At 37.7% G+C, this 25,109-nt stretch overlaps 1 long non-coding RNA gene across 1 annotated transcript; it reads left to right on the top strand.

Moving 5' to 3' along the window:
- Positions 1-1,161: 1,161 nt before the first annotated feature.
- Positions 1,162-22,572, top strand: LOC147579793 (uncharacterized). The gene is made up of 4 exons (XR_015251817.1): positions 1,162-1,405; positions 3,726-3,821; positions 8,621-8,664; positions 22,489-22,572. It is a non-coding gene; the product is annotated as an uncharacterized LOC147579793 (long non-coding RNA).
- Positions 22,573-25,109: the final 2,537 nt, after the last annotated feature.

Genomic DNA, 25,109 nt, shown 5'->3' with positions numbered 1-25,109 from the left:
TACTTTGAGTTTTTATGTAACAAATCAGCATTTCACAGGCTAGTCAAATAGCAAAATACTATTTTAATTATTACATTAATTATATGGCCAAATCATAATCTACTTAATTTATTCTCTACTATTGTTTATTATTTAGATTGTTTCTAATATTTAGCTGTATAAATAGCTTTTTATCTTAAGCTTTTTCTGAATTTAGAATTTTTTATTTGGATCATCACCCAGAATTAAAATTGGCTATTGACTGTAAGGTTTTGGTCGACCACATCTTCAAGAGATTTATATATTCTAGATTTTTCCCACTAAGCCAAATCAGTACCCACATTATGATAGTGATTTGCAAACACTTAGCACCAGGAATTTTTATTTTTTTTAATTTTTAATTTTATTTTATTAAATTTTTTTTTAAATGTTTATTTTTGAGAGAGAGGGAGGGAAAGGGAGAGAGATACAGAGTGAAAGGCGGGAGGGGTAGAGAGAGAGAGAGGGAGACACAGAATCCAAAGCAGGCTCCAGGCTCTGAGCTGTCAGCACAGAGCCTGACATGGGGCTCAAACTTATGAACCCCAAGATTGTGACCTGCACCGAAGTCCGATGCTTAACCAATTTAGCCACCCCGGTGTCCCAGCACCAGGAATTTTTAAAAATTACTTATATATTTTATATTTTAAACCACTTTTGTCTGCCCCAAAGAAAGTTATCATGTTAGAACTGATTTCAATTTATTTGCTATCAAAGGCGTATATAATGAAGTACTTCTTCATTCTCTTGTGTTTTCACAAATGACCAAGAAGGGCCAAATGACTCAAAGTTAGGTTTGGGTATATCAGATTGAGCTGCATGCTTTCTTGGTTGTATTACATTGGAAAGAAATCCAGACAGGGTGGGGAGAATGGGGGCAGGATTGGAGCTAAATTTTTTGGGTAAAACCAAAGTTTAAGGTAGGGGAACCAGGTACATTGTCAGGTTAAAAGGGCAAGAGGACAATGCTGGCTCCAATATTTCTCTATAGAAGATAATTAAACCAAGAGGACATTTTGTATATCGAGTAAGAAGTTCAGAGACAGGGCAGTTCCATAGTTGTACGATGAAACAGTGATGTCACATAGGATCCAGATTCTATCTCACTGATCACCCTACCACAGCCAGCATAGTGGTCTTGCCTTTATGCTTATCTACTCAATATCACAAAGTAGCATCGCATCCTTGTCCAAAGGAGCCTAAAGGGGTCCCAAAGCTTTCAAAGACATCCACAGGCAGGAAGAAAGAAAAAGACAGTTCTTATCAGATGTCTTTTGCTCTCTCTTTTTTTAAATCACAGATTGAAATATTTTCTAGAAGCTCCTGACTTGCCCTCAGATGTCACTGGACAGAAAAGGATCTTATATATACATCTGAGTCCACACTGGTATGGCAGTCTTAAACTGATCAGATTTCAGTCCCTGGGGAGGGGAAGGGGTACAACCTTTCTGAGCTTGGCTGCCCACTATTTGAACAAAAGCAGGGTTCTTTTAGCAAGGAAAGAGGGTGGATTTGCTAGGTATATAGAGAAAAACACCTGCGACAGTCAGCATTTTGGTTAGAGGAGGAGACCAGGTGATTTCTTTGTGTTGTTTTTGTATAGAAAAAAAATGTTTCTGGGGCGCCTGGGTGGCGCAGTCGGTTAAGCGTCCGACTTCAGCCAGGTCACGATCTCGCGGTCCGTGAGTTCGAGCCCCGCGTCAGGCTCTGGGCTGATGGCTCGGAGCCTGGAGCCTGTTTCCGATTCTGTGTCTCCCTCTCTCTCTGCCCCTCCCCCGTTCATGCTCTGTCTCTCTCTGTCCCAAAAATAAATAAACATTGAAAAAAAAAAAAATTTTAAAATAAAAAAAAAAAAAAAAAAAAAAAAAATGTTTCTTAAATTTGGAATTTCTTCTCTTTTGGAGTAATTTGTGTATGTGGAAGGGAAAAGGGTGATTAAAATTGTGAAGGCTAAAATTCTCCCAAGGCCATTCCTAACTCCTCTACAGAAAGATGGGGAGATAAGCCCACCAGTCACAAGTAGTTTAAGTGACATGGGAGAGGAAGAGTAGACTTTGAAGTAAAATAAAGAAGTTGAAGTTATTTCCTATAAATTATGTTGGGGATACATGACTTATAAGGGCTATCTTCTGAAGGATGCTCGCTCAGACTGATAAAGAAAATTCAGAGGCAAAGCAGTCAATAAACAACAAACAAGAGTGGAGAAGAACCATTTGATTTCTTCTAGGTTGTTTGAAATATTGGAACTAGTTTATGGAGCCATAGGAGTGTGGGATGCCAGGATGGAAATCTTGAAATCCATAGGTTTCCAATTCTCATGCCTATTTCATGTCCCACTAAACTCCATAAGAAGGCTTTAATGTCACACAACAGCTGAAGAATTGGGTTTACTATAAGGGATGCTCCTGTTTGCTCTTCCAAGATTAAATAGTATCTCCTCTGGCAAGCTTGTTTTGATTTTCAAGGCAGTGATTGGTTCTCTTTCTGTGGGACTTCTTGTCAACCTGTGTAATCTCACCCCTAAGGTTACAGTGATTACCCATATTTCTATAGCCTGTGGTTTAATGCAACAAACATATGGTAGTAACTATATGAATAATGGAGATTGAATTAACAAGCATGAGATTAAATAAATGACAACATGAAAAAAAGAAATTCCCTTTGTTCTTTTGGAAGAGTTGGAGTAATCAGCATAGAAGATTTAAAAAAAATATACATGTATAATAGCTTTTTTCTTGAACACTCTTCTTTCATCTCTTATAATCCTATTTAAACAAATCCCTTATTTCTAATGCAGTAGAACTTCACCCAGCCTTGAAATTAATAGCTAAGTATTCTAAAGAAAGAAAGAAAGAAAGAAAGAAAGAAAGAAAGAAAGAAAGTTATAAAGACCTAAATATGTTTGTAAAAAGCCTGTTTACTCATAAACAGGCTTTTTGTATGCTAATAAAGATGGAAGTCTGGAATTTTACCTTTCTTGTTTAAATACATTTTATTGGAATATGTTTGGCTTTTTAATCTCAACAATAAATAAGTTTTTAATGTGAATTGCTAAAGAAAAAAAAGGCTTAGAAACCTCAAATCAGATTCTATTCCATATATTAGGTATTTCCAGAATCCTAAGACATAGTAATATTTATTAATAGCATTATCCTACAGTTTGTGCCTCTATAGTTCTTATAGTAGCACACTTATGCCAAGTATGGAATCAGATGGTTTTAAAAGACATGAAAATGGCCAGGTTTGATCCTTGGTCAGTTTTCCATAAAATAGATATTATTATAGTCACATAGAGAACTGTTTAATATGGGACAATAATCTGGGAAAGAGCACTGGCCAAGGAGGCATAATAGTCAAGATTAGATCTTGGCTGTACATCATATCATTCACTAATTCCTTCTGAGCCTCAGTTTCCTTCTCAAGAATCTAAAGATGATGCTATAAGTCTTACTTATCTTATTAGTAGTTTTGAGATGAAATGAGTGTATCAAAGGACTGTGAAACCTGTAAAAGTTATAAAATTGTCAATTATTATAATTATTAGTCACCAGAACCACAGGCACAGTGGTTGAAAGGGGATATAGCTACTCATTATCAAGAGGAAAAAAAAACAGTGGGTCAGTGGAGTCATATCCATGTGCTTATATATTTTATAAGGAAAAATCATTGATTAAATGTGGTATTTTTGTCACCTTGTCTGGTCTTAGACATTATTTCCATTGTGACTTGATCAGAGAAGTTGTGAAGTTAAGCAGTCATCTAGGAACAAAAGGATCCAAAGTTTGCTACACACTTAAGAACAGGTGAGGAAAAATAAAACCTAGAGATATAAAAAGAAAGTGGAAGGATGGGAAGGAAAGAAATCTATTTTCTATTAAACAGTGTACATAATCTCTTTGAAGTGTGTATGTCTGGTGTGAGGGAAGAGAAAGCAAAGAAAGTGGAATAAGAGCACACTGGCTTTTGATTGCTAGGGATGAAGTAGAGCTATTTAATCTTCAGATTGCCCTCACACTGTGTGCATCTATTGTGCTGTGGTTGAACTCTAAGAGGCAGTACTGTTGTGCCTGTTAATTTCAGCACAGTGTGAAATTCCCCCCTTACTTAAAGGGAATGGTTAGTTCAATTGATGCACATTTCACTGAATCCACAAATCAATAAACCACTTGGATAAAAGTAAAGTGTGAATCTTCCTGCATGGTCTCCTGATAGGAGAAACAAAGAATAGCAATAAGATCTGAAATCCCCAACTGGGAATTAAGCCTGCTTTCCCCTGCCTGGCTTAGCAGATGACGTCAATTGGCGATGACTTATGAATGTTATCTCTATAACCCTCTTTCTATGGGCCTCTCGCTCTTCCAGCTGAGCGTCTACAGGCTAGTGTACAATTTCATGTCATATCTTGAGAATCAGTGGAGCATGGTTTTTAACTTACAGTGAAACTGGGCAGTGGGACAGGAGCTGGTGGAACCAATCCAACTGCAGGTTCTGAAATATGAAGTCTGCTGGGTAAGGCACAAGATCATGGAGTATGGCAATCTTTGGGCACAGTCCAAACCACGGACAAAAACCAGTCTGCGTGTAGTCACAGGGCACATAACTGGGCTGGGGTTAAAAGGCAGGATTCCAGGGATGGGAGCCAAGGCAGTAGTCCATTTTACCAGCTAGAGCTCTTGATTGAAAGCAGCAGAAACTTACGTTAGCTATCTAAGGCAAAAAGAGGATTTATTATAGGGTGATCAGAGACTTGCAAAATTGATTAGAGGTTGGAGGCTTGGCTTGCGGGAAAAAAAAGTAGAAGTATTTACAAAAAATCAATTCCCGGTGGCTTAAAGACCTAAATGTGAAAGATAAAATTGTAAAGCATTTTAGAAGATAGTGCAGGAAAGTATCTTCATGAAGTCAGGGTTGGGAAGAATTTTCTTACAAGACACAAAAAATATTATCCATAAAGGAAAAGATCACTTTTTCTACTACATTAAAATTAAGAACTCTATCCATCAAAAAACACTTAAAAAAAGAGTCAAAAGACCAGCTACAAGAGTGGAAGATGTTATTTTTCGTATTTAGCTACCAAACACCTAGATTCAAAATATACTGAGAGCTCCTACAAATATGAAATATGAAAAAGACATATTGAGTCGATAGAAATTTGTACATAGATCTTGAACAGGCATTTACAAAAGAGAAGAAATTAAAATGGCTGATAAGTACATGAAAAGGCTCTCAGCCTCATTAGAAATAAGGAGAATGCAAAATAAAACCACATTGAGGCATCCTTACATATTCACCAGATTGGCAAACATTAATAAATCAGATAATACTAAGTAGAGGTGAGAATGTAGAACAGGACTTTCATCCACTGCAGGAACTATGGTGCAAGCACTGTGGGAAACTCATTCCCATTATCTCCGCAAAACTGAGCACACACGTACCCAATCACCCAGCAATTCCACTTGGAGATGTTTATCTATGATAGAACAGACCTATAAATAACTTTACAGAATAAAATACATCTATGCACAGCAACGTGGACAAATCTCATATACTATATAATGTTTCAAAATAGACAAAGAGACAGAACTAAACTGAGTTATTTAGTAATGAATCTTCAGGTGATAAGAAGAAAATAAGAGTCACAATAGACAGGTCACAAGAGACCTCTCTAGGAGAGAGGAAGGGGATTATGATTGGGGAAGGGCACATGGGAGGGGAGAGTAGGCACTGGTAATGTTTGCATCATGCAAATGAGGACAAGTCACCAGGCATAACACATGACATCTACCTGCTAGAGTCAAGTTCACTGGGGAAACTCATGCAGTGAGTATCAGTGGCACATGTGCATGTCCCTGAGCAGCACACAGATAACCAGCAGAGCCAGATATAAGACTCTGAGTCAGGGATTGCAACCCTTGGCCGTTGGAGCTTTTTACTGCAGTGATAGAACCTTGGCCTTGGCCCTACCCCACCAGCTTAGTCCCTGTGTATGATGTAGCACCATGCCTACAAACCAGGGGCTGGCCTGGTAGTTATAGCTCAATGACATGGCAAGTAAGTGGCAGGACTTGCCAAATCAGCATTCCCCCTCTCCTGTGATATTCAAAGAGACTGTGATCCAAGCCTTACAGTTGACCAAGATCAATTGCCTTAAACACCAGCCCGCAGCCCATTTCCAGGGAACATTGCATGAAACCAATTTTTTTTCTCAGAGACCAACTTACAGGAGAAAGAGTCTTGGGCAAATTTAACTCCTACATCTGGCTTTAATTTTCCTACCTGTTGGTGAGGTTTCACGGTTGTTTGTATTATAATTATCTGCCAAATTTTACACATCCTTTATATACTTTTCTTATGTATGCCTTATTTTACAATTAAAAAAACCAAAAATATTGGAATCAGGAGGACTCTAGGAGGTGTGGGGCGGTGGGGGGGGGGGTGCACCACGGCCAAGATTCCTGTGCTAACACAGCCTGGTCCTCAGGCTGCCACGACACACCCTTGCATCACTCACTATTGACTCAGAGTCCCAGGACAGAGGAGAATTACCAGGCAGTGATAGTCTCCAAATGTACTACCTGGCAGGCTATCCCAGAGGCCACAGGACAGAAAACCTCATGAACCAAATTAAGATGCTCAAATGACATGATTTATTCAACTGAATTTAAACACATGGTGAGAAGCAAGGGGAAAGAGCTGAGGTAAGTTAACCCACATAGCATAGGAACACGTGGAACGAGAGGGCCATAGAATCTAACTCTTAGGATATGCAATGTTTGTATGCCTTTCCTGTCTATGCCCCATGAGTCTTCTCCACCAAAAGTGTGTTTGCAGAACCAAAACTGGGGTTTGAGCAAATGGCCCACAGACAGATGATGCCCTGGGCCAAAGACACACACTTGCTCTGTTGGACAGATACAGGGACAAATGCAACTAGCCATAGCTGGACAGTGCCAAATATTCTGAAGAGCAGCCACGGATTTTATTTGTGTTTTGTGGGCAGAAAACACATGGTGCTGGAATGGGTATCACCAGTTGGTGATGAATTAAGGCATCATATATATTAAGTGCTGCAATATAGTGTATTTAAGTGTATGTGTGCTTAGTACCCATGTGCTGTAGAATATAGCACCAATATTGTTGGTCCTTTCATTGTTCTCTATGTTGGACACACACATGCTCTACTTGCTAGCTTCTTATCTTATGCTCATCATACTCTGTAGGATCTGCCTACATCCAACAAACTTTTTGCTCACTAGCTATTTACCTATACTGAAGCACCTTAAATGTTTTGCCTATTTTTATTAGATACATGCTTATTTATTTGATAGAATTGATTATTCTCAAAAGCACATACACATGACACATCTGAATGACTGAAACTAAGTCATGTACCCATCTCACTGATGATGCCAGGACAAAAAGAAAATAATGCAGCCCCTTTGGGTTGTGATGTAAGGAAGTGAGCTGTTATCCTTACCAAAAATATTCATAAATACTCATAAAGAAGAATTTCCCTATAAAGGAGATCAGAGTGCAAATAGGAAGGAGGAAATTAGATACTATATGGCCCTAATGAACAAATGCCTACCACAGGCAAGAGGAATATTTGCAAGGGAGTGAAGTTTGGGAATAAAGCTAAAGTATTGCTGTTATTGGAAATGAGGCATTGCTTCTGCGTTGGCTAAGAAGCAGTTGGTTTGAGTCTGAATGCAGGCATAATGAACTGGGATGTTTAAGAACCTCTTTATTCAGGTCAGAATGCTTCATGACTGCTACTATAAAAGTTGGGCTGAGCTTCCACACTTGATCTTAGCCAAAAGGCCGAGAAGCGATGGGGCTGAGCTTCCAGATAGTGATTAGATGTCTCCAAGTATGGAGAGTGGAAGGAATGCCATAGCTCTGATTAGCCTGGGCCTGAGAATGTGTCTCAGATTTCCTGGAGTCCTAGCCAGCCATGAAGTTCTGCATTTCTGGTAATTGTTATAGAGACTTGTTAATGAGAAGTAGAGCAGTTTCCACCCATCATTCCTTTAACATGTTGCTTAGATAATGAAGGGTCTCTCTTCTCTCTCTCTCTCTCTCTCTCTCTCTCTCTCTCTCTCTCTCACACACACACACACACACACACACACACACACACACACACACTTTCAAAAGAAAGCTATACTAGAATTGTCTCTTAACAGAAAGTTATGTGGTGGTCAGTAACTACCTTTAGATGGTATCTGAGGCTATGGACAATGTAAATAATCTAGAGGAGCCTTGGGTTACTCAGCAACCTAATTTTTTAGTTATTCTCTAAGAGCTATCTTGGAAAATTGCTTAAAGTTCTATCCTAAGCTTGAGTGCGACCTAAGATTTGAAAAATCTTTGAGGAAGTTGTCTACAGTCCTTCGCCACTCTGATTAATATAGTCCTTTTATTAATCCCAACCAGAAACACTTTCCAAAGTGGCCTTTCTCCTCACCCTCCTCCATACAAATTATAGAAATGTGCTCTGTAAGTAGAGCTGATACTGTACCTACTCTTAAGTAGTGTCTGGACAATGATACATAAGACTTCACAAACATCTCATTTTCATCTTCCCATATTTCTCCCACAGGGCATAAAGGAATTAAGGCCCTGGGAGCAGTTCTTTAGAAAAAGGTAAAATAATAACAATTATACAGATATTAAAAGATGAACATGCATTAATGATTTTATTTTACTCATATATGTGGTAAAGGGGATCAGAATACACCAACCCTAAATATGCCACTTTGGCACAAGGATTATTTTGAGTTAAAGGCAACTGAGAGGCAACAGATGCAGGAAGTTCTCTGCCTTCCCCTTATCTGCCTAAAGCAGGGCATAAGTTTCCCTTCATGAAGGTATCTGCCCCCTTCTACCTACAGATCCCCCACCCTTCTCCCACCCCAGAAGATAAGAGCACTCTTATTACTGGAGACAGAGCCTACACCACAATGAGTTTGCACAGCAGATCTTACTAAAATAAGACTTTATTTTCCATTTTTCCCCCAGTAACTTCCCAGTGATTTATCAGCTCTTGAAGCACAACCTTCTTTTCTTTGTTAAAATGGTACGTAACCCCAGAGTCCAACTCTTCTTTGCATTTTACTTCTTTTCTGTGAACTTCAGTGCCTATAAACATTAACAAAAATTGTGTGCCTTTTCTCCTACTATTTTGTCCTTTATTAGTTTAATTCTCAGGCTTCCTGGTACTGTACCTAAGAGGGTAGAAAGAAAGACAGAGGGAACCAGGCAGAAACTATAACTGGTTCAGAGGAAAAGTCTGCAAACTTATCTGGCTAGCAAAGGAATGCTGAAATGAATTTCCATTGTAGGCAAAAATTATATTTTACCCTGGGGATAAGGAGAATCAATTAAATCTTTACCACACTGGACAGCATTTACATGTGTATCAGTTATTTACAACTCAGCGGGATTACAACATAGCTCAAAAAAAAAAAAAAAAAGAAAGGTTAGAATCTGGTAAATTGGAAGGATGTGCTATATGTCAAAGATGCATAGTTTTTTTTTCTTTACTGAAACACAGTTTTATTCTATGAAATGCAAAAGCTAATACTGATTTTTTGTTGACTTCTCTCAACCATTAATATTTTTTTGACTCAACCATTTCCTTAACAGGCTTATTGTACAACAGGGTCTTACCCAGAGACTTTTAATATTCTCAAGGTTAATGTGCTGGAGTTTTAAGGATTTTTGGAAGAACACTTCGAGAAGCCCTTAGGGTTGCTTGAGATTGGATTTTAGGTGCTTAGCTTTAGAGAACTGGGAAATCAATTACTATTGCCAGCTTCCTGGATGTCAAGAATGGCCACTGTTTTACACAATCCCTGCCAGATAATAAAGCAGTCAACATTTTCCCCATTCATAAATCATTCATACCAACTGTTCAACTTGGCATTCTCCTTAAAGAATTCACAGTATTTGTGAATTCTTGTGATACTTGTGCATGAGGTCTCTATAATTAAAAATGTTTATATTACATATTCTGGCAATGCTGTTTGTGTTATCCTCACAGTGTTATTTGCTGCTTATGCAGCTTCTGGGGAAAATAGATACAGCCAATCCTCATTATTCTCAGATTCTGTATTTGCAAATATCTACTTGCTAAAAGCCATTCATAATTCCCAAATCAAAATTCAGTGTATTTTTGTAGTCATTCACAGACATGAGCATGGGCAGGGTGGTGAAAATTTGAGTCACCTGACACATATTCACAACTGAGGTGGAACAAGGTGATGTTCTGTCTTCTTGTTTCAGCTCTCATACTGTAGCCAGTGTCCTTTTCATGGTTTATTTAGTGTCACCTTTTTCAAATTTTTGTTTGTGGGTGATTTCTCTGTTTAAAATGGCCCTCAAGTGCACTGCTGAAGTTCTGTCTAGTTTTTCTAGCTGCAAGAGGGCTGTAAGGTGCCTTATGGAAAAAACATGTGTGTTAGATAAGTCTCATTCAAGCATGAGTTATAGTGCTGTTAGCCATAAGTTCAATGTTAATGAATCAACAATATATATGTTTAAAAAGGTGTCTTTAAACAGAACCACACCTAAAACAGGTTATATAAAAAATGCTCTTAAGATTCTATCCCTGGATTTCCCCTTCGAGCAATGATTTAATATTCACTAATTCAGTGTTTGCAGTGACTTTATAGAACATACGTATCAAGAACAACAAGAATCAATTGTATCTATCTCAGAGCATGTTGGTGTGGACAGTGATGACTTTTCCTGGTTAATGTGCAGACCTCTTCTTGTCTTTTCTTTTGTGGCTAAAATTTATATCGTTTGGTTTACTCGAAGATATTTGCTTGTGTCAAACCCTTGTCAAGAGATGGTTAAAGAAAGACAGCAGTATTCTTTTGGAAAGCGTTTTCTCCTTTTTTTTTTTGAAGGGATGGAAATACAATCTAAACACGATGTCCCTCTTGTTCCAGATTGTGCTCAGTTACTAGTGAATTAATTGCCTGAATACTTCATCCTTAGCAGTTCATAGAATTTCAAGTGGAATCCCATTTATATGGTTTTCATTGCCCTTCTAAATTCTGATTAGCCTTTCCATTGACACCTTGGCCCTTTCACTTCTTGTGGGTTTTGAAAAATTATAATGAATACATGAGTGCTGGGCAGATCTCATTTATTTTACAGCTCTGTGCGCTTGTTTCTTTGAAGGGAAACCATGTGGGCCCCCTGCACATACACACATTCATGTGCGCGCGCACACACACACACACACACACACACACACACACTAATTGGGGTCATATGGGAGTAAAGAGCTGGAGATAGGGAAGGAGGGAGAGATGACAAGATTCCAAAAGGAAACTTGTTAAATACCACTGCATAGAATAGCTTTAGATAGAACAATTGCCCTGAGGGGCTAATGCCAGCTAATAAGAGGTTACTGCTGCAATAACATTTTACCCCTACTTTTGACAATAAAATGCAAACCAGATTGGAGGCGGTGAGGGAGAGCAAACCATGTAGGTGAATTGAGTTAGGTACCTGACTGCCCTTAGGCAACCTCAGTTTTGTTTTGTGCCAACCTCCCTTTGAACAATCACTCCGTTTTCTCTCCAGGTGCAAATAAATGGCTTGGCCTCTTTTTCTACTCAGAGAATGGGGTCTGTTCTCCATCATTATCACCTTCACACAAACCAAACTTTTTATATTTCTTCTGTCAGATATTTTTCATTTTTACCTTATCATTGCAACATGAAAGAATGGTCCTTTCCTAAAGAAATTCCAAGCACGGGTATATGAATGGAGGCAGAAAGAGACTGACTATAAAAACACTAAAATTATGCCATATGGGAGTTGATCTTTTTTGGGACAAGTAAAAGCTCAGGAGCATTGACATCTGAGAAATAATACAGGGAAGGAGACGTAAGGGTCTGGGCTATGCCACTCACCAGCGTGTGAATTTGGATAATTTTTATAACCTTTCAAAGCCTATTTTCTCATCTATTACAGGGTGCAGCAAACATTGTATGTAAAGGGATAGATAATAAATATTATAGGACTGGTGGGCCATATAGTCTCTGGTGCAAGTATTTAGCTGTGCTGTTGTAGGGTAGAAACAGTCATAGACAGTATATAAACTAATGGGCATGCTGTGTTACAATAAAATCTTATTGCCAAACACAGGCTGCAGGCTGAAATTGGCAGGCCAGATTTGGCCCACAGGGCTGTTGTTTGTTGACTACTGACCTATAAAGTGGTGATAATAATAGTACCCAATTCCAGTGAGTTGGGAAGATGATATGCATGTAGTACATGTAAAATATTTCATGTAGCATCTGGCTTATAATAAGTGTCTTTGCTAAAAAGATAATTTAAAAAAGGATTAAAAAATCATAATTTTCACACAGGTATAAAATGAACATGTGTTAAAGATTTCAACTCATTATTAATGATGGGATCAGGCAGATAGCATATCTGGTTCAAAAGATATGTTTAAAAAACCCCAGAGATTTATAGATCAAAAACAATGAAATTAATTTGCAAACCGACACAAAACTGGCTTGGAGGAGGGAAGTGTGTCCTTTCACCAGACAATTCATTTACATGTTCATAGTCAAGAGTCGTTTTCATTGCGTTTTAATTTCCTACAATTTACAGAGTTGAAAAATAGCTCAAAGGTGATGAAAAGACAGAATCAGATGACCCAGAATGCTATGCTCTTAACAATGCATAATTTGCCACTGGAGAAATCCAGTAATCTTATTTGCTGATTCCAAGTTTCTTTGTACACTCAAATCTTGCTATTATCATTATTGCTCGATGTCACCTAGGGTCACCCTGTTCTTTGAGACTGAAATGGAATTGGCTTAAATTCCATTTGTGTGTGCTCCAGTGTTTTCTTCTAAATCAAGACTGGTTTGAAGTTCCTGATTCTATTGTGTGAGTTCAGCGGGTGATTGCCTCAATGAAATGTGCTGTGATGTTCCCTTTTGGCACGATGTCACCCTGTATGAGCTGAGATCCCAATGACCCCATGCCCCTGAGGTATCACCAGCCTGAAGGTCTATGAATGCAAGGGGCAGTAAAACATACGTATCCCAACAATGCAAATAGTTTAAAATTACCATGGCTTCCATTAGGGATTTCCTACTGGCTGACATTTGTTAGACTGTAATCAGTTTCTCAGCTCTTTCTCTCCTACTTCCTTACCTACCTTCCTTTCTCAAACAGGTTTAAATTCTTGTTCATTTTTTATGTTAAACAGCTTAACTATCTTTTTATTTTACAGTCTCCTTAGAAAGTATGATTTGATAATCTACCAAATTTGGGTATACTTTGGGTATACCCAAAGTAGCTTATCAAATTATTGAATTAAAGGAAAGGCCATGTGCACAGTAGAACCTACTGTGAACCTACTGGGTGTGGTTTTAGATAGACGTGTTTCTTTCTTGTTTATTACTGTTTTATCATCATCATTAGGAGGAGGTAAATCAGGGGTACAAATGGGATTGTTTGGTAAACAGCTACTTCTGCAGGGTGCTGTGTGGCTTTCATGTGTCTTACTCAGTTACCTTTTCCTTCTTTCCTGCCTTCCTGCCTTCCTGCCTTCCGGCCTTCCTGCCTTCCTGCCTTCCTTCCTTCCTACACAAATTAGATATATTTTTAAACTGTGATTAATATCTTTTCTCCTCCACAGGGAAATCACAGGACACACAGAGGCAATGTCAAGTCCCAGCAAAGGTGTCCAAGTGTTGGGATATCTTCAAGGGTTCCTTAGGCATTCTCAGTGTCAGTAGACAAGTAGGCCTACCTAAAATGGTACTTAAACAATTATGCAGAGAAAATAAATTGGAGATTGACAACTCTTTTCTTTTACGAAATCAGTGGTAGACTTTTGTCAGCCTGCAGAAATTCAGACTTGAATCTAAAGGTTAGAAGATACACAAATAGTCCTTTTAGGTTTGGTGGTCTAAACTAGCATCTTGGGTTTAACTATTAGTTATAGTGGGGTAAGGAAAAAATGTGAATAATTTCTGAAATTTAGTGGTTGTTCCAACTGGGCCTTCCCTCTCTGCCTTCGTGTTTGACTTGGCTATTTGACAACAATATAAATTGTAGAAAACTGAAAATAGTGCAAATAATTTCCATTCATAGAAATACAAATTATGGAAGCACCTGGGTGGCTCACTCAGTTGAGCCTCTGACTCTTGATTTTGACTCAGGTCATGATCCCAGGGTTGTGGGATCAAGCCCCTGTGTTAGGCTCTGTGCTGAGTGGGGAGTCTGCTTAAGATTCTCTCCCCTCTCCCCTGAACATGTGCTCATTCTCTCTCTCCCTCTCAAAAAAAATAATTAAAAAAAAAGAAATGCAAATTTTGTTTAATGTGTGTTCAAGCTGCACTGTAAAGTAGACTGGTGTTAAAGAAAAAAATTATTCTGACCCTTATTAAAATGGTAAAGAAGACTTTATTCAAAACTATTGTAATAGGGGTATTTTGATAGGAGAGAAAGATTGGGCTCAACTCCAAATATAGCAGAGACAGTTGGGAATTTATAGCCAACAAGCAGAGTGAGAAAATCAGTGGATGGAAAATTACTAAGAGGGTACATCAAGGATAGGGGTTCGTGCTAGATTGGCCTAACAGGATTCTTGTTAAAGGCAGGCCAAGGGCTTATTTGTCAACATTGGAGAATGAGAAACTTGATCAGATATTAAGGATGATCAGATACGAATGATGAAATAAGCTTACTTAGCAAAATTCTTGCTAGTTGAGACAAGGGCTCAGAGAACCTGATTAAATTTGGCTAAAGACAGTCTTTGTCACTAGTTAGGGTAAGTCTCCTTGAATAAGGTAAGATTTGAGCAAAGGCTTGAAGGACACAAGATAGTTGGCCTTACAGATATCTGGGTGAATTGTGTTCCAGGTGGAGGAAACAACAAAATCCCTAAGGCAGAAGTTTGCCTGGCAGAGTGGAGGAATACCAAGAAGGCTACTGTGATGGCCACGACAGTGTATCCATTACACTTCTTACAATGATATTAACATTCCTTCCATTTTTCTGGCTAGACTTTGTGAGCATATTACATGAATTTTGTCTTATACCACTAATATTTGGGGTGGTTTGTCATACAGCAATAACTAGAATATCAACAATGACTGAATTTAAGTGAATAAAGAGAAGTGTAGATTAAGGTGAATTCAGAATGGCATTAACAAGGCGGGGGGGGGGGTGCAGAAAATATAGGACATTATTGGCCAAAGTAAACACTGAGTTTTATTATAAGTGAAAAGAATGAATGAATGAATGGATTATTGGGAAAGATGAACTCTTAAAAGACAATAATTATTGTGCCCATTAATCAATAGGCTCTATAGTGAAATGAAAAAAAACCATGTGGTTGAATCTCATTGCTACCACTTATGATTAGTTATGGAAGTATTATGTAAATATTTTGGTCTTAATTTTCTTTTTTAAAAAGTATTTATTTATTTATTTTGAGAGAGAGAGAGAGGCAGAGAAAGGGAAAGAGAGAGAATCCCTACCAGGCTCCATGCTGTCAGCACAGAGCCAGATGCAGGGCTTAGACTCATGAACCATGAGGACATGACCAGAACAGAAATCAAGAGTCAGACACTTGACTGAGCCATCCGGGAGCCCTGATCTTTATTTTCCTTACGTGTAAAATAAGGTTATGCTATGAGGATTATATGTTATAATGCATACACTAAGCACCCAATATTTGTTAGATTTCTTAACTGCTCCCTTTCACTTATTGAATATGTTTGATTGCCCATCACAGTGAAAGGGATTGGATTTAATCTCCTTCATCATTTACAAGAACTAAGTCCAGTAGAATGGAAAAGACAAAGAGGCACATTTTAGCTCTGGATAGGCCGGTAAGGGTCAATAGCATATTATTGCATTGCAGTGTCAGCATTACCTGATACTGAATCTGACTATATTTACTAGCTTTGTGACTTTAGACAAGTTACTTACATCTTCAAACGCAGATTTCCTTTATTACTAAAATTTCACTCATTATAGAACCTGCTTCATGAGTTTGTTTTAGATTTAAATATGGTAATCTATATAAAGTGCTTAGCATGGTGTTTGACACTCAATATATATCAACAATTTACCCCCAGTTGGAACAAGGAATGTCCAGTGAAGCCTAACTTCCCTTACTGGAAATGTTAAGAGAAATATTGCATGTCTATCCAAAGAAGAAGTTTCTTCATTGACCAGTTCCAATTCTAAATTCCATGTTTCTCAGTTCCTTTCATTAGATCTTTGGTTTCTTTGATCTGTAACTATATCAACTAGATTTTCTATTTTCATCTTTTGCATGTGGTCCTAGGTAATGAGATTGTATTGGTTGGGATGAGCTAAATTTTTCTCTAATAACACAACTCCAAAATCTTACTGGATTAACCAAACAAAAACTTATTTCCCATTTACATTAACATTTCCATTGTGGGTTCACTGAGAGCTGAAGGTAGGGATGGGATGGGAGTTTCACTCATTTGTTGCTCTTGGATTCAAGTTAGTAGAATGATCATTATATTGAACGTTGTAATTCATAGTGCCAGAGGAAAATGAAAGTTCCAAGCAGTACTTTTTAAACTATCTGTGGTAAAAGACCAGTTTTTATTTATTTTATTTCTAATCTGTTATGGACCAGTACTTTTATAAAATATGGTAAAGATAAATCATTGATCACGTGTTTGAATGTTGCAGCAGTGCTAAAGTACTATTATTTTCATCTTTATTTTCATCTTTGTACTTATCTTTTCATGGACTAAAAATAGTTTATGGACCAGTGTGCAGCCCACACTTGGAATACTACTGATCTGAAGGGTCTGATGCTGGTAAATACTCTAACCTAGAAATAACATGTCATTTCCTTTCAAAATTCATTGGCTAATACTAGTCATATGTTCCTTCTCCCAACAGTGAGAAAGTCAAGGAGTTCAATTCTGTTGAGTACCCTCAAGATGGAGGGAGGGATGAAAGCAATATTGAAGAATTCTTATGATTATCACACTGATCACAAGAGCCTTTTTATGAAATACAGATTTCTAGGAATAAGCTGGGAGACTTTGATTTAGTCGGTGGAGGAGGAGTAACTGTAATCAGTACTTACAAGGAAAAAAAAAATCTCCCAGTTGATTTAATTATTCACAGGAACTATGTCCTAGGTGAAAAACATATATTTGTCTCATAGATCATGAAGGAAACTTGATGCCATCTTGTATTAGTCCCAGTCCTCTGAGATGCAGGTTCAAAGACAGAGCTAAACATGCATGGATTTTATCTAGGGAAATGTTTGTGTGAAAGGAAATAGAGAGGGAGTAAAAAAACTGGGAGACTCAGCAGACCATAATGGAAGTCTGATTGCAAGTGAAGGAGAGAAGTTTGGGTCAACACATTGTAGACAGCTATGCAGTCTCAGAATGAAGCAGCAAAGGTATTGGGGATACTGAGCCAAAGTTGGATTCCAGCAGAATACTATGTCTTCCAGGAATCTGGGTCTGCCTTGTGCAACTCCCCCCACCTCACACTACCCCCACACTCAGTCATTGTCTGAGAGTAGCCTTGGCACAAACCAGGCAATGAATTTCAAAGCACAGCAGCTGAGGCCCTTGGTCAAGAACACTCTCCATGTAGGAGGTTTGCAAGGCATACGCTCATGGCTGCCACGTGCCCTCTCTCTAGTCTTCTGCCTTCAGAAATTTTAAATATTTATTCCCATTTTATGAATTAATTACTGAGGTCAAGGGTGCTTAGTGGATTAAGGCACTGGCACAAGGTCCAGAGTTATTAAATTTGGAAAGAGAAACCAGAACCACTTATACCCTGCTGTCCCTAGTGATACACTTATGGCTTCCCAATTGAAAATATTTTTAGTGGATATTAAATTATTTTGAATTTTAATCTGCCAAGCACTTCTCCTTTTTGCTAGCAGCAGTACTATATTCTTTCAGTCATGAAATTTTTGTCTTGGTGTGGTCCCATCTGCATGACCATAAGCAAGTCCTCCAGGAAGGAATACCCACTCAAATTGGGCCAATTATCTTCTTCCCTGGGACTTTCAAAGTTCGAACATCCTGACTGCTTGGGATAGAAGGCTGGGGAGTTGTTGGCAGTCATGCTCCCTGCTGTGGTTTAAGTTGGTTTCTGGGAATGGAATAAAAATGCACAAGGAAACAGAGATGAGACAACTAATGGCAATACCAATTGTCCTTGAGGTTCAGCTGCACTTCCTATCTTCTGACCTTTATATAAGACACCCAGTATCCTTCTAGCAATTTCCCGATTTTGCCTAAACTGCAGTGATTTTCTGTGCCCATCTTGGCCTTGAATATGGGTATGATCTTCCATCTGCCAGTTAGGATTTTTGGGTCTCAGTTTTCCTTATCTTTAAAATGGGGCTTAGAATAAATGATCTCTAAGGTCCTTTGTAATTCTATAAGTCTTTTATCTAAAAGAAAGTTCTATGTTTGAAGAGGATATAATTTCTTTTGGACCTGTTTTGCATATAGGAATTGGAGACCTGGGATGTCAATTGATATATGTGAGGTCGGACTTTTTGTCTTCATTGGAAGAATGAATGCAGCCCTTCCTGCATTGGTAAACAGCTGGGTTTTCTTAACAGTGACCTATAAATTGGTCTGAAGAGCCATATCCATTCGTCTCTCTTCTGTGATATTTTTGTGTTACCATCTATTTTGTATATTTCTATAACAGGACTTGATTTAATGGCAGGAAAAAGGAAATTCAAAATGATAACTCTGGAGGTGGCAATAATAACATTTCCACTGGAAATAATGTAATAAACACTAGCATAGTTCTATATATGTATGCTTTATAATTTCTTACTTAGTATTGGGCGCCTGGTGTGACTCAGTCAGTACAGCATGTGACTCTTGATCTCGGGGTCATGAGTTCAAGTCCCACATTGATCGTGGAGCCTACTTAACTAGTGGGTGAAGGTATGAGTAAATAGGTGATGGGGTTAAGGAGTGCATTTGTTGTGATGAACATTGAGTATTGTATATAAGTGTTGATTCACTATATTGTACACCTGAAACTAATATTACATTATATATTAACTAACTGAAATTTAAATAAAAACTTTAAAAAATTAAATTTTAATTCTTAAAAAGTTTTCCATTTAATTCTCAAAAGTTTTCTATTACTTGAAAATTGGAAGAATTTATTGACTTAAAAAAAATCTGCATGTATTTTAAGTTTGTTGGCCAGGGAAGAAACTAGAATGAATTCTTTGGGAGAGAATTGACCTTTTTTTTTTTTTTTAATACCTGAATAGAGTGTTTCCTTATGAAATAGAGCCAAACCCCACATAAGGAGTTTTCCTACTTGGGATTCGTTTAGATAAAAATGATTAAAATTGGCTTACACAAGAAAGTGAAAAAGAATATTGCAATTGTCCATAGATTTAAGGAAGTATTTAGGAAACTTGAAGAGAAAATGAGAAGAGCTAGACTGAAGGAGTAAACAAGGAGAAAGCTCAGGCTTTTAGTCATATATTGGCCTTAGGTAAAATATTTCCTGGGGAAGACATGTTTGACGACTTTTGAGACACAGTGTGGTGTCTGATGTTTATTCAAAATAATGTTGGGTTGAGCACTGTGCTTTATTTTTCCTCCGTTGCCAAACTATTTAGTAAAAACCTTCTGCATAAAATATTTTTGTCTAAATGTTGTTTTAGAGAATGAAAAAAGAAGGGATATATCCTAGCCAAGTGGGGAGGGGAGAGAACGCCAGGTGTAGGAAGTGAGACGCAAGTGGGACAATCAAAAACTCAATGCCCGGTAGGCTGGGTGGCTCAGTTGGCTGAGCATCCAACTCTTGATTTTGCCTCAGGTCATCATCCTAGGGTTGTAGGATCGAGCCCCGTGTCAGGCTCTGTGCTGAGCGTGGAGCCTGCTTGGGATTCTCTCTTTCTCTCTGCCCATCTCCTGCACATGCTCTCTTTCTAAAACACACACACACACACACACACACACACACACACACACACACACACACACCACACTTCTTTCAGAATGAAGAAGCTAAGGCACAGGGAAATCATGTGACTTATTTCTGGCTAGAAGATACTATAGACAAAGAGAACAAAGGGCCAGTTTTTCTGAAGTCCAGCTTCATAGCTCCGACAGCATACACTCGATGACCTTCTTGAGGCAACTGATTAAGTTACATTTCTGGGCAGATGGAAGTCATCATGTTACCCATGACAGGTGTTCTTTCCAATATTGAGACATCCCCCTATGTCCCGTTCATGTAGTGCCTGCTCTGTGTTTATGGAATTAGACAGCACTTGAACCTGGAATGTACATTACTGCATTTGAGGCCAACTGGCAGGGCAATCCCACTTTCATGGACCTTGAAGCCTCTACAATTTGAGCAGGGGCCTCTTTAAGAAAAAGAATAAAAACTCTCAAATATAACATTAGATATAAAAGTGCATATTTATCTGGAAAAAGAAATCACAACCAAACACATATTTTTAAAAAGGTGGGAAATATCACAAGCATAAAAAAACAGAAAAATAATGATTTTTACATTATTTAGCAGCCAGTCACTTGTCTTTTATAGTTTCTTTCCTGCATCCTATTTTGACAGCTTCTTCACATAATAGTATTTTGTGATATCATTTTCTATTGAGAGAATAGAAAGATAATCCAATCTTTCCTCTAGAGAGGTTGATTGACACTTTTTTATATTTTTGATAATAATAAAAATACAGATGCGCTTTTCTGTTTGTAAGATGACTACAAATTTGTACTCTTTCGCCATAGGAATTCTCTTTGATCCTTCTTTTGCGTGATTCTCATCAAAAAAGAAAAGACATGTATGGTGTTGGTAACTATATCTTGTATATTATTGAGTACCTTCCTGATAGGAGGGAACTTCTGTTTTAATTCTGTATTTATAGGAACTGAATCTATGTATAATTTTACCTGTCTGATAAAAAATTCTTCACCTTATTGCACATAATATCTTCTGGATCCAGATCTTTCAACCTTGTTTCTCTTCTAATTCTTTCATGCTACTGGTTCATATCATGGTAATACTTTGGCCCAGCACCTTTGTGTCTGGTGCAGGATGAGTTGACACAAGTGGATAGAGGGAATATTCTTGTAGGTCATTCCTACAAAAGGAAAACTTGCAATAACTTAAGTATATGCAGAAGTGACTGAGAACCACATACATGTATCACATAAATCAAAACTGAAAATATCCCTAACTGAGCTGCTGTTTAGCCAAGTTGTAAAAATGCCTATAGCCACTCAAAAATTACCCAACACAGTTGGAAGTTCAATGATGAGAAAAGCAGAGTGGAAAAAGATAAATCTTAACCAGTTGTGATTAAATTATTATTTTGGCAAATTTTACAAACATACACTGACCATATGAACATATTGTTGGGGCTCCTCCCAGAGCCTTGAAAGCGGTTTGTGTGAGTGAAGCTAAAGCTTAAGCTTCATTAGCTTCACGGTAAAACCAACTCAACTAACTGGTCAAGTGATTGCTTATCAGGTGCATTCCATTCTGGGCCAAATTCTTTGGGTAACAGTGTATATTCCAAAAGCATGCTATTGCTTCCTTGGGCTTTTTTTCTCCCTAAGAGAATTCTGGCTTTGGCAGGTAGCAGTGCATAATGAAGACTTGCTTACTTTTCTTCCTAGTGAGACCGTTATGATTAGATGTGATAAACCTAATCATAACTTTAATAAGAAACTGCTTTCACCTTATTATTTGCCCAAACTGTGTGTGGGGTTTTATTGGCCATAAACTGTGTTTACTAATTCTTCAGGTTCATGAACAAAGAGACCTGGCCTTTTTGGAAGGCGTTCTGGCCAAGTGGTTTCTGGGCAGCTCAACTATTATATGCTCAAATGCTCCAAGGCATCAAAATGGGGTGTTGACAGATGCGCAAAATTGAGAGGGGCTTTCTGGCAAAATGAAGAAACTTGTTTCTGCTCACTGGAGTCAGCCTTATTAATTGTACTCTAATAATTTATCCTCTTTTTTCCACTCCCTGCCCCCAGTTTATTGTAGTGGATTTCCTTATTTCTTTATTGAAGAGTATTAGTAAAGAGATTTCTAAATAGAGTGAGTTAGCCAAGGTCTTAATAGGAAGAGAAGGAGTAATTGAAGACAGCTTAGTACAGAGATTTTTTGCATAGGTACAGGCAATGGTAATGTATACAGGATGGTGTTGTACCCACCCCTCTTGTAGCAATAACCAACCATCACATTTGTAACCTTGAAGGGTCTAGTGGAGGGAGCCATCACTGACACTCAGGGAGAGAACAGTGGCTGTAAAGGAGGGCTGTGTAGCAGAGGCAGTGACTTCTAGTGGAAATATTGCTAATTTAAAGCCTGACAGTATTGAGGCAGGGGAATAAACATCCTGACCTTCCTTTCGTATTTCTCTTTGATCTTTTGCAGGTGATTCTCATTGGCTGAACTCAACAGCAAACCAAAGGGCATGCAAGTTTATTGATACAATCAATAAAGTTCAGGTGAAGGGCACAGGTAAGGGTAGAGAGTGGATTTAGAGGGCAAAGAAAAAAATATCCAGCACAGAGTGCTACTTAAATTGGAGGAATCTTGCCATTACAAGACTGGCCCAAGAGGAAAATATCTACATATTCCTGTCTTAAAAAATAGGCTTGCAGTTTTGTCTAGCATCCCAAATTTCTTTCTCTCCCTCTCTCTCTTTCTCTCTCTGTCTGTCTCTCCCCATCCCCCTTTCTCTCTCTCTTTTTCAGAGAAGGACTGGCTGCCCAGCTTGAGGGAGTGCAGTCATCAGATAGCCTCAAGGTGTCAGCTCCTTTAGGGTTTGTCTCAGCTGCCAAGAGCCGTCTTGCTGGAGGTCAGGTTGTATTTTCTGGGGATAGGCTTAAGCTGAATACAATTAAATGGTTCAAAACCCTTCTTTTTACGTATCTATTACAAAGTGTGACCTGTTAAATATTGTCTTAACCTTCACCACTTTTCTTTACAGAAAACCTATTCCAGGAATGACATTAAACCTTTCTTTTGAATATTTTTACTGGAGCAAGTCTTTCCTCATTTCAATGGCTATAATAAAATGAATTTTCCATATGCTAGAATTATCTTTTCCCTTTTTCAGTCAGTGGTATTTTTCAAACTCCATATATTCTAGATGTTATTTCTTTAGTTTCCTTGGCTTGGAAGAAATATGTCAATGTTTATCTTTTTTTTTTTGGCTTTTTAAGTTCTTATTTTAACACCAGTTAACATAGTGTTATATTGGTTTCAATAGTTCCATCACCCAATGCGCATCACAAGTGCACTCCTTAAATCCCACCACCTATTAAACCCTCCCCCTTACCCTTCCCTCTGGTAACCATGTCAGTGTTTATCTTAGTAAGAAATTCTAGTGAATAAATTTGTGTATTTCCAAGATTGAAATGGACTAAAATTTACCCCACTCATTCTGTAATGCCTGATGCAACTCATTCAGAGAAAATCCCATTTGGTTATGGTTCAGCCTGGTCACTGAACATTTCTCAGCCTCATTTTATGATCTGCAATAGACACTCTTACCTTGTAACATGAGAAATCTGAGATAATTTTGTATTATTTGTTCTTCCATTACTTTTCAATCATGCTGATCCTTTTTCATCTTCCTTAGGGAATTTATGAATTTTCTAATTGATACATTTCAAAAAGAGCTTTATGAATTCTTTAATATCACATCTTTCTCCAGGTCTTGTGGTGTACTGATAATGGATCTAAATTTCTTTCATAGTGCTTTACTTTTTTAAAATGCATTCCTTAGTTTTCAATTTTTATTTTCTTGCCTAAGTTTTTGTTTATGAATGAAACTGGGGAAAAATATGGACTGCTTGGAAAGCTTGTAGAATCACTAAATATACAAAACAATATAAAATTCTGGTGCAAAAGACACATTGATTATGTTAAACAAAATTTTTCTGTGTTGTATGAAATAAGAGGGGGAGTAAATGAAAATGATTTAGTAAGAAGAGTATTATATAGATTCAAATATTAAGCAAAAAAATCAAGCACATTGTAATATCACAAAGATAAAGTTTTCAAAAGTACAAAGGTGCTCTGTTGTTTAGTATACATACAAACATACCGTACATATATACACACTTGAAGCAAATATATAAAGATATACTTGATTATGATACATATTGAATTCAAAAATAGTTTTAGGATGGGGAGGGTAATAGAATTATGAATGGATACACAGATTTTCAGTTGTTTTTGCATTTTTCATCTTTTTCTGTCAAGTTTCACTCTGGCTATTTTCTTTTTATGTGTCTTCTAGTTTACTAATCCTCTCTGTAGTTTTGTCTAATTTGCTATAAACTGTTTATTGAGTTCTCAGTTTCAGTTACTATTATTTACAGTTCTAAGATTTCCATTCATTTATAATAGTTTCCAGCTCTCTGCTGAAATTATTCATCTAACTGTCTAATTTCTGTCAAGAACTGAGAATAGTCTATTATTTTATCTAATTTTCAAGCTAACAAGTTAGCATGCTACCATTTCATGCATCTTGACAGAAGACATAAGGCTCTTTTGGTCAGAGTAATATGACATATTACCCACAGCACAGCAAGATGCCTGTGCTTCATGATTGCATTGATTCCCTGTGCTCTTCAAGTCCCACATGAAGAATAATTTAGCTGGGTACTGCAGTGGGTTTATGTCAATAGCCAAGCATCTCCAAATTAGGAAATACAACTCTTTCATAATGAACTGCAAGCAAATATTCCATTTTCCCTGGACGGAGACTTTATCTTTATTATACTACATAGTAAGAAAATCTTCCTGTTGCATCAGAGGGGGAAGTTATCACTTTTTCAAGGCTGTTTTCTACATAAGTATATTTTAAAAGATGGCCCAGAATAAAAGCTGTCAGTAAATTTCCTTGTAAGATAGGAGAAACTCAGGAGACCCATAATGAATTGTATATTTCAGCAATTTCTTGAACGAAATCACATATTTTAAAACTATTTTGACTATCTGCCTCTTCCATACCTATCTTCTTCTTATCTGTTATTTGCCCT

Source organism: Puma concolor, chromosome B3, assembly GCF_028749965.1.
Source record: "Puma concolor isolate L17-30 chromosome B3, mPumCon1.1.hap2, whole genome shotgun sequence".
Classification (NCBI taxonomy): Eukaryota; Metazoa; Chordata; class Mammalia; order Carnivora; family Felidae; genus Puma; species Puma concolor.
This window is presented reverse-complemented; position numbering and strand designations above follow the sequence as displayed.